The 15,220-nt window shown below is 42.0% G+C and overlaps 2 pseudogenes; both read left to right on the top strand.

Moving 5' to 3' along the window:
* The first annotated feature begins 1,093 nt into the window (after positions 1 to 1,093).
* On the top strand, positions 1,094 to 3,824 carry LOC147437378 (uncharacterized; annotated as a pseudogene).
* Positions 3,825 to 6,295: 2,471 nt separating this feature from the next.
* Positions 6,296 to 12,767, top strand: LOC147437377 (uncharacterized; annotated as a pseudogene).
* Positions 12,768 to 15,220: the final 2,453 nt, after the last annotated feature.

The raw sequence follows: 15,220 nt of genomic DNA, 5'->3' as shown, positions 1-15,220 counted from the left end.
GTTTCTCAAAACCGGCTTCTATAACCACCTTGTTTAGCATTTTCCAAAACTCTATTTGGGCATATTTATTCTCGATTGTGAACTCACATGATGCAATAGTCAGGAGCTCTCGAACAAAGGGATCATAAACATGTGCTGACATTGTAGGCCAACCCAGGACACGATGAACATGGTCAAAATGGACCCACATATGTTCCAAATTGCCGCCTGGCCGCCTCCCATTGACCAAATCCACTCCACTCCCGGGTCCCGTCAAAGACATTTTAAACACGTGTGGTTGTTGCTTATTTATGAGTTGTCCAGGGTACAACACACTTTGGATATATGGGTAACGGCATTTAGTCTTAAGATCTAACATTGCTTCAAGTCCCTTGGACGTGAGGTTTCTTGATTGCTTGTCACTCACCGAACATCTTTCAGCCCTACGATTACAAGACAGGGGAGTAATTGAATCCAAGCATTCAGAAAATTCATTATCTCCAAGTACTTGACATTTCTCCCCGCTCTTTTCAACAAGTCTTTCTAATATGATATCTTGAGTTGTGACCCGCTCCAATTGCTTTGGCGTCATGAAAGGGTCTCTTTTACTTGAATCCCAGTGAAAAATCTCTCTCCTGCATATCAAAATGAGCTTTCAAAGCATCCATGATGAGTTCAACCACCCTCTTGTCGGAGATAAGAACCAGTTTACTGCCACTTTTAGGTCCATAGATAGTGAAATGCATGTTCATTATTGCTCGAAAGAACAATAAGGCGCTCAAGCAACCAGACAGTTTGAAAAGAAAATAGATTTAAAACTTTAAAGAATTTTTTGATGACGTGAAAGACATCATTACATGCACACAGTATTTCGTCTTTAAAATTTTGGCGGCCAAAAGGACAACGAGTATCAGAGTATTATAAGAGATCTTATCATAATGCACACAAACAATATTTTGTCTTTAAAAATTGGGCGAGTGTGTTGTTACTGATGTCAACCATCGTTAAGTAAATATAATAGTAATTTAATATTATTAGATATGGGTTAGGTTTTAGAGTCAAGTTAGCTTCTATTGCATTTTGCCAAGGTGTAGCTTTTGTCTGTTCAAGTGCCATGCCTCATCGAGAATCATCACACGAGGAGCAGCCTACACCAAGAGGAAGAGCACTCACACGTGGAGTAGCGGACACCACGTGCGGAGCAGTGGGCACCACAAGAAGCAAGTAAGTCCAATTTCATTAATGCATAAACCAGTCCGCGTTAACGCGGACTGGTTTTGGAGGGTTCAAGTTCATTAGTTTTGCAAATGAGGCGCAGAGGAGAGCATTAAAAATCTTGCGCTGGGTAATATTAACACACAAACGGAGGCGCAAAGGAGAGAATAACAATCCTGCACTGGTAGATTAATAAAGCGCAACTGAGGCGAGGAGAGGATTGGATTGCGCAGGTTAATAGCATAACCTTTTGTGGCACAGAGGTTAACAAGGTAACAAAACGAAACGCGGAGGTTAATAAGCATGACTGATTGGATTGCGTAGGTTAATAACATAACCTTTTGTGGCGCATTTGTTAATAAGGTAACAAAACGAAACGCAGAGGTTAATAAGCATGAAACAGACAACAAAACGGACTATGGCACCGCAATTAAAAACCACTAAGGGGTCCAGATTGAAGCTTCCATACTCTGTTGCAGACCATGCTGACAAAATATAGAATCACTGATTTAGAAGTCTTATAACTTATGCCTCAGAGTCTCTCCAAATAAACGCTAGAGTATGGAAGCGCAACAAGAAATTCAAATTCCTCTCAAGGAACAAAAATGGATTTCTTTCAAGGGATTATTTAGTTTCTGAACTACAAAACGGGCGTTTATGTCGCATAATATAAGTGTGGGACTGGCAGACCCCATCTTAAAATCGGCAAATCTTTTAATTGCTTAATCGTCCAGGGCTTAATGAGTTAATGGCTTAATTGCATAGGGTTTAGTGGGGCATGTGACGCGGCTTTTGAGGGTTAATTATTGCTCAATAAGCAATAATCTTGTGGTCCAATGGCCTGTGCAAACCCTTGAAACCAGTCCGCGTTAACGCGGACTGTGACGCGGACTGGTTTCAAGGGTTTGCACAAGCCATTGGACCACAAGATTATTGCTTATTGAAGGTCTTTCCTGTCATGTTTTAACCATTGAGTGATTCGAGTTTTTATCTATGCAAACCCTTGAAACTAGTCCGCGTTAATGCGAACTGGTTTCAAGTGTTTGCAGAGGTCATTGGACCACAAAACTTTTGCTTATTGAGGTTTTAGGGGACCTATTGATAACATGTTTTTATCAATGTTTTTACCTGTGCAAATCTTTGAAACTGGTCCGCATTAACGTGACTGGTTTCAAGGGTTTGGACAGGTCATATGACCACAAAACCTGTCAGTTCTTTGCCACTATAAAGTCAATTAATTGTTTATTTGAAAGTCTGATGCTTATTCTTAAAGCGCTTCTTGCAGAGGGATCTCACGCAAAAGAGGCAAGCTATCAAAGGTGCCTACACCAATTGAGTGTAGTGACCAAGTTAGTTCAGTTGCCGTGTCTGACATGGAAGAGGATAATGAAACTACTCAGAGTCAAGATCTTGGCATTGGTTCTATTCGCGAAGTCGACAATGCACATGGTCCTGAGGAGGCTTGCCTGGACATTGTCCCATATGTGGTCCAAGCCGAGGCTGCTTCTAGAATGGATGTTGGAGATGAAAATCATATTCACATGCATAGAGGTGAGGATATTTTGCAAAAAACTAGGATATTTAGCTGCTTCGAGTGTCCTCCAATTCCTCTATGTCGATTAATTCCATACACCTCGAGTGCGCAGCTTGAGAGATGATGTAAGCGGTTTGAAAGCTGCTTTTGCAAAGGAGGGTATGTGCAAGAGAAGGGTGCTTTTATTGTATCTCTTTGGACATGTTAACGAGAGGACAAATTTGTAACGGGTAAGTATGTGGTTATTTAATGCTCCCTCAATATTCCAGGCTCAAGAATGTTATGTTTGTAATGTTATACCTTTGATGCTTAGATGCCATAAGAGCCTCTTGGGACCCGATTTGGGTAGAGGTAAACCAAAGATTTGAAAATGAAGTTGCATCTCGTCCATATTCGCATATCCTTTCAGAGAGGATGTTCTTTGTGTGGGAGGGCAATCATAGGACTATAGCTTGGCATGTCGCTATTAAGGAAAAATTTCCATTGGTGAAAGAGAAACATTGCAGAGTTCTATGTTTGGTCATTGATCCGACAAAGGTGCCGGAGATTGCATTGTTGGCATGACTCCAACGAATGAATTTGTAAGAATACATTGCTTTTTTGGTTTCATTGTTGATTCTTTTTTTATCAAGTATGTTATACATTTTTTTTGTCTTTATCAGCATGAATACCCATGCTCTAGTGGCTTCACACTTGCGAGATGAGCTAGTTAATTGTTCTCACATATGTGTTGCGGATCATGAAGAATATTTGAAGGGCCTACCAGAGAAAGATAGAGGCGTTAGTGCATTGGTCAGGAAGAAATATTCCAAAGGAGGGGAGCCTTGGTATCCATTGACGAGACGATATTTAGAGCAACTGCTCTATGATGTATGTCTTTAAAATATTGACTTCTAATCCTTGGTATTGGTCATCTACTTAGAGCTATTTTTTATTAGGTTCAAATATCAAAGGAGATTCATTCACGCATGGATCAAGCAAGGCAAAGGCTGTCTGCAGATGATCTGGCTAAAGAAGAAGAGAAAGTGATCTGGCTCATAAATACGGTGATCGAGTAGGCAAGGTGTGTGTAAGTTATTTTCATAAGAGTTCATGATATGATTATTTGTTGAGGTTATGAGTTTATATGTTTGTTACCTTTAGATGTTAAATAATGTTGATCCTCGACTTGGAGAGGAGTGGTTGGCCCGTGTGTGGGCACTAAGATGGGGGCCAGATAGTTGGGCCACCTTAGGGAAACTTAACCTGATTGCTCTTCATGATGCTCGTATTGAGAGCAAGATATTATGGATTTCGTTGTTGGAGTTAGATAAGATCACGAGGGTATCTTATGGTCTAAAACGTGGCGATCTATTCTTTCGCTAGCAAGTCCATTGAAAATTTTGTTGGCATTATGGTTTTGCTTGTGGTGATGTGGTTGTAATACTTTGTCTTCACTTTCGTAGCTGAATTCGTAGAGAGGGTTTGTTGCAGCGTATACTTGATAGAGCTACAGTTCTTTTTTCGAATTTTGGTGGTTTGCCCGGGGGTGTTATTGTGCCACTTGAGTGTACACTCTCTATGTACTTTGAAGCGCTGAAGCTAGAGGCTACAGCTCATCTCTTTCCTATTGAGACTATCCTTGAGGCCAAAACGAAGGATGCACAGCTCTTGGCAATGAAGAAGGTTGATACCACTCCCATGGCGGCTCAGAGACTTCTATATCGGTGAGATGCACAAACTTTAACTTTTACTCAATTTAGTGAGTGTGTGGTCAAGAGTTTGAAAGCATGAAATTTTTAGGTATTTCAAATATTTACTGTCATAATAATCAATATCTAATTCTCCTAAATGATTTTCTCATATTAAACTGATCATTTAATGTGGGGAAGTGCCAGGGGAGAAAAGGCTAGAATATTGGTTAAGCTAGCAGACCGGCCACAGTAGGGATCCAAAGAAGGGAAAATAGGGATCCAAAGGGGGGGCCATCTGCAAAAGAGCCATGTGCAACAATGGGCTAAAAAGACCCTAAGGTTCAGCCCCCTAAGGTTCCAAAATTCAAAGGTTGTGTCCAAAGGGTTAAAGCTCAGGGGGAATTGGATGCTTTGTGTGCTCTCCAAAGTCAATGCATATCCCTACATGGGAGGGGGCGAGCCCTTCTTCTAGGGGATGAGAGAGAAAGTCACACACACACACACACACAGGCTCCCTTTACACAAAGGGAATGAGGGACACATGTCAGCTCCCTAGGCCAGATGCCCACAAGGTGTGCCCAGTTTCTATTGGATGACCCTTGAAGTGGACCAATGAGAATTAAGCTAGAGTAAATCTAGTTTAATTAATTTAAAAACATTTAATAAAAGAAACCAATGAGAATTAAGTCTCCTAGAAGACTAATGGGCAGTCTCCCAAGGGGTCCAATGAGCATTCAGGAGCCCAATGGCTTCCCTGATTCCTATTGGCCAGGAGGCAAAGGGGTCCAATGAGAGTTTAGTTTAATTATTTAATTACCTAAAGCTCTCACAAAAGGGGAAAGGGGGACACATGTCAAAAGGCTATCACTTATGCTGCTTAATTGTGATTGGCTTGACTTGGTGAGGGCCAATGAGGGCTCAGCAAGAGCAAATAGCAAGAGGGCTCGCCCAAGAGAGAGAGGGGGCTGATTTTTGCAAGGCATTATCACACACACACTCACACAATTTCATGTGTGAAGAAAGAGAAGACTATCTCTTTCCAAGCTTTAATGGAGAACTCATCACCTACTCCAAGCTTGTGAGATAGAAGCCTACATCGACACACTCTTGGCTTGTGGATGCAAATCCAACCAAGAGCCAAGCTTCAATGCATGTTCATCTCCTCTACCAAGCTAATTACTAAGCTAAGCTATGCTAATATGAGTGATTATGTGAGGAGATGTACATCTTTCTCGTAAGATACTCCTTATTCCTCTCAATCTACTCTCATACCCTGCTAGCTCTCACCATCTTCGAAGGTGTGTGAGGTCTCGGGTCTGAGAACGGGGATAATTCAAGTTGTGTTTGCTTAGTGTTTTGCTTAGTGCATGAAGCTTTCATCTTCATTGCACTAGCTAGTCTTGAAGGAACACAAAGAATTGTATTGTACAATGTCTCTCTTGATGGGAGAAACCATAATACAAAGCCTTTTGGAAGGGGGACCGGCTCCATGCAAATCCGGTCCTCAACTGTTGTCATTAGCTTAATTTCTCTCTCTTTTGAAAGTACTGTCTATGCTATCTAACTAGGTGTTATGCTTTTTGTTGCTCTCTCCACCCAAGCACTCTTGTAATTCTCATTAGGAATCTATGCTAATGAAATGCCCACTATGTTCATGCTAATTTCCGCTACACATAAGTTTTTAGGCCATTAAATGTTACATTTACACTCTTTGGGACACATTCTTATGATTCCTATGATGGCCAAGCAATGGACAAACATAGATGTAGGTGAGACTTGTATGTATCCCACATCCATGCATCATTTGTCGGAGTGGGAGTTGGTTCATTCTCCATGGTGGGTGGACATTGCCAAAGGCCATGTCTTGGCTAGAGAGAGAGAGTTGTATGAAGAGATGAAGAAGAGCCAAAAGACCACCACACCGGAAGAAAACCATCCTTTTGAACCAGGATCAACTAGCTACTAGTATGTGTGCTTTGTTTTTTTAATTACATAGACTAGAGATATATTTGTTTAAAGAGAAAAAAAAACTTTATTTTCTCAACAGGAGTTCGCAACAACGTCAAAGGAAAACAGATTGTGGATAAAGAAGTGGAGGTGATCAACGAGTCTCTACCCACACATGGTGAGCTACTTACTTATGCTATTCAAACTTTTTATGATGAGTCTCTTGGATCATTTGTGTTTATGTTTACAAATCATTGCAGATGTGCACGGACCTCTTGTTGTTAGGAAAGTTCTCTCTTTTGTGCATGCATCGGATTTTCCTACAGTGATCACTAGTTCCTCCAGAGATGTTAGATGTGTGGCTATGGTGGGGGATTACATTTCTATTGCTAGTGACTTTCGTGCAGGGCTTCGTAATCCAGTTGTTGGGGTATAAAGCCCAATGTGGTCGCCCAGGTAAGTGGGCGGGCCGCCAGGTATGTACACATATTCTTTTGTAAAAACCTAATAAGAACTCACTATGCTCTACACATTACAGTAGAGCGAGTTCACCATATCGTCGTGCTCTTCTTCTCGCACTCTCTCTCGCGTCGCACTTCCGCTCGTACTCCTTCAATTGGTATCATAGCTCAGATCGAGGCTTAGGGCAGCACTGCAGGAGGCTAGAGTCACCAACTCAGATTGGAGTGAAATTCGACAGGCGAAGACACGGCCCCAAATTCTGAGGTCATCTCGGCCACCGTTCGGCTTCGACAAAGGTCTACGCACGCCATTTTCGACTACGTGGTCTTGACGGGTGCAGATCCAACTATGCAAATTTGGGGTTTTCGGCCTACGACTGCAAGTGCTGAGGATATCGACACTCCCAGGGTGTTGATTTGTGGCTGTCTACACATCGAAGGACGGCTCACAATTCTTGGAGGCGTGTCACATACGACACGGGTGCATCTACACACAGACTGTAGGCGACATCCACTAGTTCATCAGGTAGCTTGTGTTTGCTGCTTGATATTCCAGATTTCATCCTGACATTGCAGGTACTTCCACATGGGATGTATTGTCAGAGATGATGTATGTCTGTTGAGGGTTTGCTGGCTGTGAGTCAAGCAGCAAACAACCGCCGCAGCGGTTACAGCATACAGTGGGAAATTTGTGGATGTATGACTTTGTGGGAAGTCTATGTACTCTCAGATTTACTGCAGCCTTTGTTGAGGGTCGAGTGACGTTTTATTGAGCTGGGGGATTCTCGAATGTTGAGATCCTTTCGGTGATACAGGTCTTGGAGCGATCCCTCGAGCTCCCTTAGATAGGCAGCTAGGATGTACTGACTGTGAGTTAGACAGTTGCGATTGCATCTTTGCTTTACTGCCGTTGAGGCATTGTCACAGTCTATGCTTACAGGATAGTGAGAGACAGTACAGGTGCAAGACAGGTTTACCCGCAGCTTACAGTGTCAGAGAGAGTGTGTTTTTGAGCTATTTTTTGGTCTGTTTTTTGAGTACACCAGAGCCATTTTACAAAGGAGACTCTGCCAAAATTTATGCAGAATCTGAAGCTTTCTTGGTTCATTTGACAAGTTGATATTGGTTCAGAGGTCAGTTTACAGGGGAAACTCTGCCGAATTTTTCCCAGGAAAGTAAACTACTGTGAAGCGTAGCTATGGCTGGATCACAGGACACTGCTCTTTACAATATCAAGAAGCTGGATGGAACCAATTTCCCATTGTGGAAGAAGCAGATTTGGCACGTGTTGGTACAAAAGAAGCAGATAAAACCTATAAAGCTCAAGGGGATAAAACCAGAAGATATGGACAAAGCTGAATGGAGCGAAATGGATGAATTGGCACTTTCTACCATTATGCTGACTTTGGCAGAAAGCGTTTACTTCAATGTAGCAGACGAGATGTCGGCTTATCAAGCATGGTTAAAGCTGAGTGATCTTTATGAGAAGCAGAGTGCAGCTTCACAGGTATACTGGCTTAAGAAGCTTGTTGACTTGAAGATGAAAGAAGGGACACCTATGTCCAATCATCTGAATGAATTCAACACAATCTATAGTCAGTTGTCAGCTCAAGGTGTCAAGTTTGATGAACCTGTTAGAGCTATGTTCCTGTTGATCACATTGCCGGAAAGTTGGGACACTTTTCGCACAGCTTTGAGTGATTTTGCACCTCCAGACGGTTTGAACATAGCAGGTGTAGAAGGAAGTCTGCTTACTGAAGAAACCAATAGAAAGACAATGGACAAAGGCAAAGGAACAGCCTTAGTTGTCAGGGGAAGGACCAAAGAAAAGTACAAAGGTGGAAAGAGGAATCAGTCTCGTAGCAAGTTCCGCAGTGCTAAAGGCAAGAGTGACATAGAATGCTACCATTGTGGCAACAAGGGTCACATGAAAAGAGACTGCAGAGAATGGAAAGCAGAAAAAGGCAAAGAGAAAGCTGAAGACCATGGTGAGAAGAACAAGTCCTCAGTGAAGATTCAAGAAATAAATGTGACAAACACTGTTGAAGAGGATGACAGTCTAGTGTCAGGAGACATCTACTTCTTGAAGAATACAATGGACTCATCTCTTCTTACAACATCTGATGGAAATGCACTGAGTGACTGGATTATAGACTCAGGGGCATCACTTCATGTGTCTCCACATAAGCATAGAAGCAGTAGAAGAGATACACAGTTGGCACTTGTTCATAGTGATTTGTGTGGACCTATGCCTAACCTATCTCTAGGGGGAGCTTCTTACTTTATGACATTTATAGACGATTACTCGAGGAAAGTATGGGTTTACTTTCTCAAGCACAAGGATGAAGCGTTTAGTGTTTTCAAAACGTTTGTGACACTTGTGGAGAATCGGAGTGGCAAGAAGCTTAAATGCTTACGCACTGACAATGGTGGAGAGTATGTTTCAAAGGCCTTTCAGGAGTTTTGTGAGTCAAAAGGTATAAAACGTGAACTTACTGCTCCTTACAATCCTCCTCAAAATGGTGTTGCTGAGAGGATGAATAGGACCATACAAGAGAAGGTCAGAAGTATGTTGTCTAATGCACAGATCCCAAATGGGTTTTGGGCTGAAGCTGTATCAACAGCTGTTCATATTGTAAATAGTTCTCCTAGCAAGGTTTTGCAGAAGGATTCAGTGCCAGAGATGGTATGGTCAGGCAAAATGCCCTCATACAAGCATCTCAGAGTCTTTGGCTGTGAGGCATATACTCACGTTCCAAAGGAATTTAGGAACAAACTTGAGCCAAAGAGTAGAAAGTGCATCTTTCTAGGCTATGGTAATTCTGGTGAGATGGGGTACAGACTTTGGGATCTCGAATCCAGAAAGGTTGTCCGCAGCAATGATGTTCACTTTAATGAATCCAAATATCACTCTAAACCAGAGAGGGTTGAGGAGATTAGAAGAGTTGTCTTCCAAGAAAATGGACCTGCACGTGCAAGACATAATGTCAGGGCTCAAGAGGAGCAAGGACAGGATAGAGTGGAACCACAGGTTGTGGCTGAGCCTGAGCCACCTATTGTGCGTAGATCTGGACGTGTCACGCGACCTCCTGATAGGTTTGTTCCATCTATGAACTATGTCATGTTGACTGATTGCAATGAGCCTTCATGTTACAAGGAAGCAGTGCAAATGAAGGACTCCGGGAATTGGCAATTGGCCATGCAGTCAGAGATGACAGCTTTGCATAAAAACAAGACATGGAAGCTAGTTAAATTACCACAGGGCAAAAAGGCTCTACCTTGTAAATGGGTTTACAGGAATAAGATCACCGCTCATGATAGTCAGCCAAAGTACAAAGCAAGGCTTGTTGCCAAGGGCTTTAAGCAAGAACAAGGCATTGACTTTGATGAAGTCTTCTCTCCGGTGGTCAAGAAGACTACATTGAGATGCTTTCTTGCATTGGTTGCCATATTAGATTTGGTGTTGCACCAAATGGATGTCAAGACAGCGTTCTTGCATGGTGATTTAGATGTGGAAATTTACATGCAGCAGCCAGAAGGGTTTGTTGAGAAAGGCAAGGAAGATTGGGTATGCCAGTTGTTAAAGAGTCTTTATGGCTTAAAACAATCACCGAGGGCATGGTACCATAAATTCCACAAGTTTATGCTTTCTCAAGGCTACAAACGTAGTGATTTCCATCACTGTCTATATACAAAGAAGGCTAAGGATGGTAGTTGGCTGATCCTTATTTTGTATGTGGATGACATGTTGATTGCTGGCAAGCACTTGGAAGAAATTTCAGCTTTGAAGTCAAAGATGGCAAAATCATTTGACATGAAAGACATGGGTGAGGCAAGTCATATACTTGGTATGCGCATTGAGAGAGACAGATCAAAGAAGTTGATTTGGTTATCTCAAACAGAGTATATTGACAAGGTTTTGCAACGTTTCAATATGGAGAAGGGAAAGGCACTGAGTGTTCCATTGCCACCATATGTGAAACTTAGCAAACAAGATTGTCCTGTGTCTGAGGAAGAACAGGCTGAAATGGATAAGATTCCATATGCGTCTGCAATGGGCAGTTTGATGTATGCAATGATTGCTACTTGCCCAGACATTGCATTTGCAGTGGGAGTAGTAAGTCGATACATGTCAAACCCAGGCAAGAATCATTTGGAGGCAGTGAAAGGAATATTGAGATACCTGAAAGCTACAAAGAGTATGCGTATATGCTATGGGAGTCAGGAGCTAAGTGTAAAGGGTTTTACAGACTCAGATTATGCAAGTGACTTAGACAACCGAAGGTCTACGTCAGGGTATGTCTTTACATTGGCTGGTGGAGCAGTATCATGGCGTTCTAGATTACAAGATTGTGTTACTCAGTCTACTACAGAGGCTGAATATGTTGTAGCATCAAAGGCATGCAAAGAATCAATTTGGCTTAGTCGACTAGTTACAGATTTGGGAATCAAAGAAGAGAGGCCCGTGTTATATTGTGATAGTCAAAGTGCTATACAATTGGCTCGCAATCCAGTTTATCACTCAAAGGCAAAGCATGTGGATGTGAAGTATCATTTCATCAGGGAAATGCTCGAGGATAAGCAACTTCAGCTTGTCAAAGTTCACACCACAGAAAATCCTGCTGATCTACTTACAAAAGGACTTCCCTCAGAGAGCTTTGCGCATTTTCGCAAGCAGTTAGGTGTAGGGTAGTACATCACTTCTCTACATCTCTTGTATATTAGCTTGTATAGTAGCTTCTCTCACACTTAAAGTACCACATTGGACTTTAAGTGGGAGGTTGTTGGGGTATAAAGCCCAATGTGGTCGCCCAGGTAAGTGGGCGGCCCGCCAGGTATGTACACATATTCTTTTGTAAAAACCTAATAAGAACTCACTATGCTCTACACATTATGGTAGAGCGAGTTCACCATATCGTCGTGCTCTTCTTCTCGCACTCTCTCTCGCGTCGCACTTCCGCTCGTACTCCTTCACCAGTTTGGACTCCTCTCCACGACCACATGCTGAGAGCTTGGCCAAATGGAGTACAATACACTAGGGTGGGTAGGACTGTGGCATGGGCAACTGACTTCATATTTTTAGATTTGTCGTTTGGTGGCTTGCACCATGGATCGACTACGATGTTGTCTTTGGACATCAGCTCAGAGGATCATGTTTGGAGTGGTGTTCATCTAGCATTCTCTACTCTTGTAGATTCGGGGTGGTTATTTATCATGACATCATGCGTCGGTGAGTATCCATATTTAATTGCGTAAATTCATACTTAATGATATATTTAAATCATGGTTGGCATGTTTAGGAGATAGCATTTGGTGGGTGGAGCGATTTTGTAGGGCGTCTGACATGCACATTCATCGACGCATTGTTCTTCTGCATCATGATGCTTATGGTTTTGTTCAAAGCTATGGGGAGCATATTGAGGTAACTCAAAACCTTCTCACTCATGTGGGTCTTGGTGGTCTGCTCATCTTTAACTTTTGTTTATTGCTATACTTGCAGTGTGATACCTCTATGCTATTTTTGGTTCACAGAAGGGGGATGCACCCTCCATGTTTTATGGCAGAGAACACCTCTATGTTTTTCTCTCTCGGCATGAGCCCGACAGATTCCACAATGAAGCATTATCTTCCTATATCCTCTAGAGCCCTTGCATCTACAGGAGAGCCATTGCGTGGTGGCCTTCAGATGAGTCACACTCTTTTAGCATGCTTCGTCGAGATGTTGTGCAGACGTGGTGGTATTGTTTAGAGTTTGGGTGTGGGACAACACCAGTGCTTGCAGCTTGTCTTGGTACTGGACGTTCATGTGCTTCTATTGACAGTGATGAGGGCTTGATGATGACATATGTGCAGCCTCTATTGTTGCCTCGGGTGCAGAGTGTTGATGAGGCCTCCACATCTGTGGATGTGGAGGATGAGGGTGACAGACCTGGTGGGAACCCATATGATGACTTGTGAGGCTCCCAGCCTCCACTTGACATTTTTTGCTATGTTGGTAGACTATATATGTTCTTGAAATTTTGGATATTATGTGGTGTTGTGATGCTACTATATGCGATGTATTAGGATATCGTCTGTATTGGGTCCATAATCATGTTTTTTTTGTTTCATTGAAGTATTTTGCCAGTTTATATAGAGAAGATTGCGAGAGGAATGGCATCAAGCACCCGATACGACTATGAGCTACAAAATGAACGACGGAGACGCAATGTGTTCATCGATGATGAGTGTGACTCAGCATAGTTATATAAGATACACATGCATAATGTAAAGAAAGAGGATGCAAGAGAGCTACACAAGACAAGCACAAAGCACACAGAGATGGAAAGCTTCTTCTTCTTCGTACATAAAAGAGAGTACAAAATGACTAAGTGCTAAAACTGAAAAGTAGCACATATGTACATGCGGTCACTAAGTGTGAACTCGCTAGAAGCGTACTAGGCTGGCACTATAAGTGTAGTCCAGCTGTAGAATCACTGGCAGAGATCCTCCGTGTCGGTCACCTAACGCGCCAATGAGTAAATGTCGTAAGCGGCCAAGACCCGTAGTGGATGCCAGCTCAAGATGTAGAGCTCGACATCTCAACACATAACCTCTGGGGATTTTTTTGGTCTTCTTTTTGTTGTGAAGCTGTTGAGTTAATGTACGATATATGGTTCTTGCAACATGATAACTTGGGAGCATTACAAGAACTATTAAAGTACTTATTTTTAGTCAAGCATTGTTTCACCGTTGAAACCGCTTAATCCATACAAAGCTCACCTCCATAGCCACGTGCCAAACAACCTCTTGAATGCCACTCCTTTTGCACTTGCTCTCTCTCTCTCTCTCTCTCTCTCTCTCTCTCTCTCTCTCTCTCTCTCTCTCTCTCTCTCTCTCTCTCTCTCTTCTCTTGTGGTGATCAAATCATAATTTATTAGCACTAGTATGTAACCCGTCCTTTGGACAAGAATACAAAGAAAAGGAGACAGCCGTCATAATGCAACAAGAACTAAGAGGAAAAGGAGTTGGAATAGGCAAGTGAGTGAATCTATATTGGTTTGAAGATGCTTACTAAAACATAGGTTCCAGCTCATAAACATTGATATAGTTCCATGATGAGAAATCTTGCTCCTTATTTAAAAAGGTCTCTCTCTCTCTCTCTCTCTCTCTCTCTCTCTCTCTCTCTCTCTCTCTCTCTCTCTCTCTCTCTCTCTCTCTCTCTCTCTGAGTCCTTGCCAGGGTCTAAGAAGTCTGCTTTTATTCCCTCCCATTCTTATCATACATCATGGCTCATTAGCTGGATAGTCTCTGTTTGGTCCTTCAAAAGCCAACTCTTTAATATATTAAAACTCACTAACCTATAATTATGCTATAGATTAACAAATTCTTTTTGGTTCCCTGCCAAGGTTGTATGAAGTTTTATTCCATAAAATACTCTTCTAAACCTCTAATACCTGGTGGGTATTGGTGATATTGGTAGTCTTTACCTAACCCTGTGGAGCTATGGGTGAACAATATCCTATAGGCACATGCATAAGGCACTACTCTAGAAGTAAATGCACCGCGACCCTATTGCTCTACTGGTTTTTGGACCGACTCTTGCAAGGGCATATTCCCTGCCACCACGCCATTTTGATTGGAATCTGGGGCTAATTCTTCCTCTACCCCTGGACCTACTCTATTGCCTATTGCTATTGCCTACAGGTGCTACAAATGCAGAATGGAGCAACCTGGAATTCTATAAAAGGTGAGCATTCGTGCTCATTTAGCCTTCATTTAGCAAGTCATTCACTGTGTGTAGCTTTTTTTCTTCTTGTCTGTGAGTGAGGGTTATACACATCATCCAAATGGCATGCAGCAAGAACGTTGGTGTTGGAACCTCAGAGGTATTCCCGAATGATTTCTTTCATGATTCAAATGAGTAAACTAGGATTTAACTGATGAATTATTGGAGTTGTTTGAGTCTCATTTGTTCAAACTGTGGTTGGTGATGTTCCTATATGGTTACTGTAGTTCCTTATGGGACTACTGTGTATTAGGTTTCCTTTGATATGCTAGGTTTCATACCTTCTAGAAGGCAATGGGATATTGATCCAATTGGTAGCCTTCACAGTTGGCAATAAGATGTTTTATGGCTGTCCAGATTGAAATTATGACTGATAATATGTAAAAAATACCTATGCTCAACTAGATATATTGAGATTGAGCTTGTGTTGCTTTATACTTTCTGGGATGGACTGAGTTATTGGTTTATTTTGTACTTTGCTGCCTACACAGAAGGTGATGATATGTTTTGTAGTTGCTTAAACTACAATTTTTTGAAAACTTTAGTAAACAGGATTTGTTGCAGGGAATTCTGAGATAATTTACACTAAAAGGGTTATTGGTTTTTGCTTAAATATCTTATATGATATGATTGGAATTAACTT

Source organism: Adiantum capillus-veneris, chromosome 17 (genome assembly GCF_014529385.1).
Source record: "Adiantum capillus-veneris isolate H3 chromosome 17, ASM1452938v2, whole genome shotgun sequence".
Classification (NCBI taxonomy): Eukaryota; Viridiplantae; Streptophyta; class Polypodiopsida; order Polypodiales; family Pteridaceae; genus Adiantum; species Adiantum capillus-veneris.
This window is presented reverse-complemented; position numbering and strand designations above follow the sequence as displayed.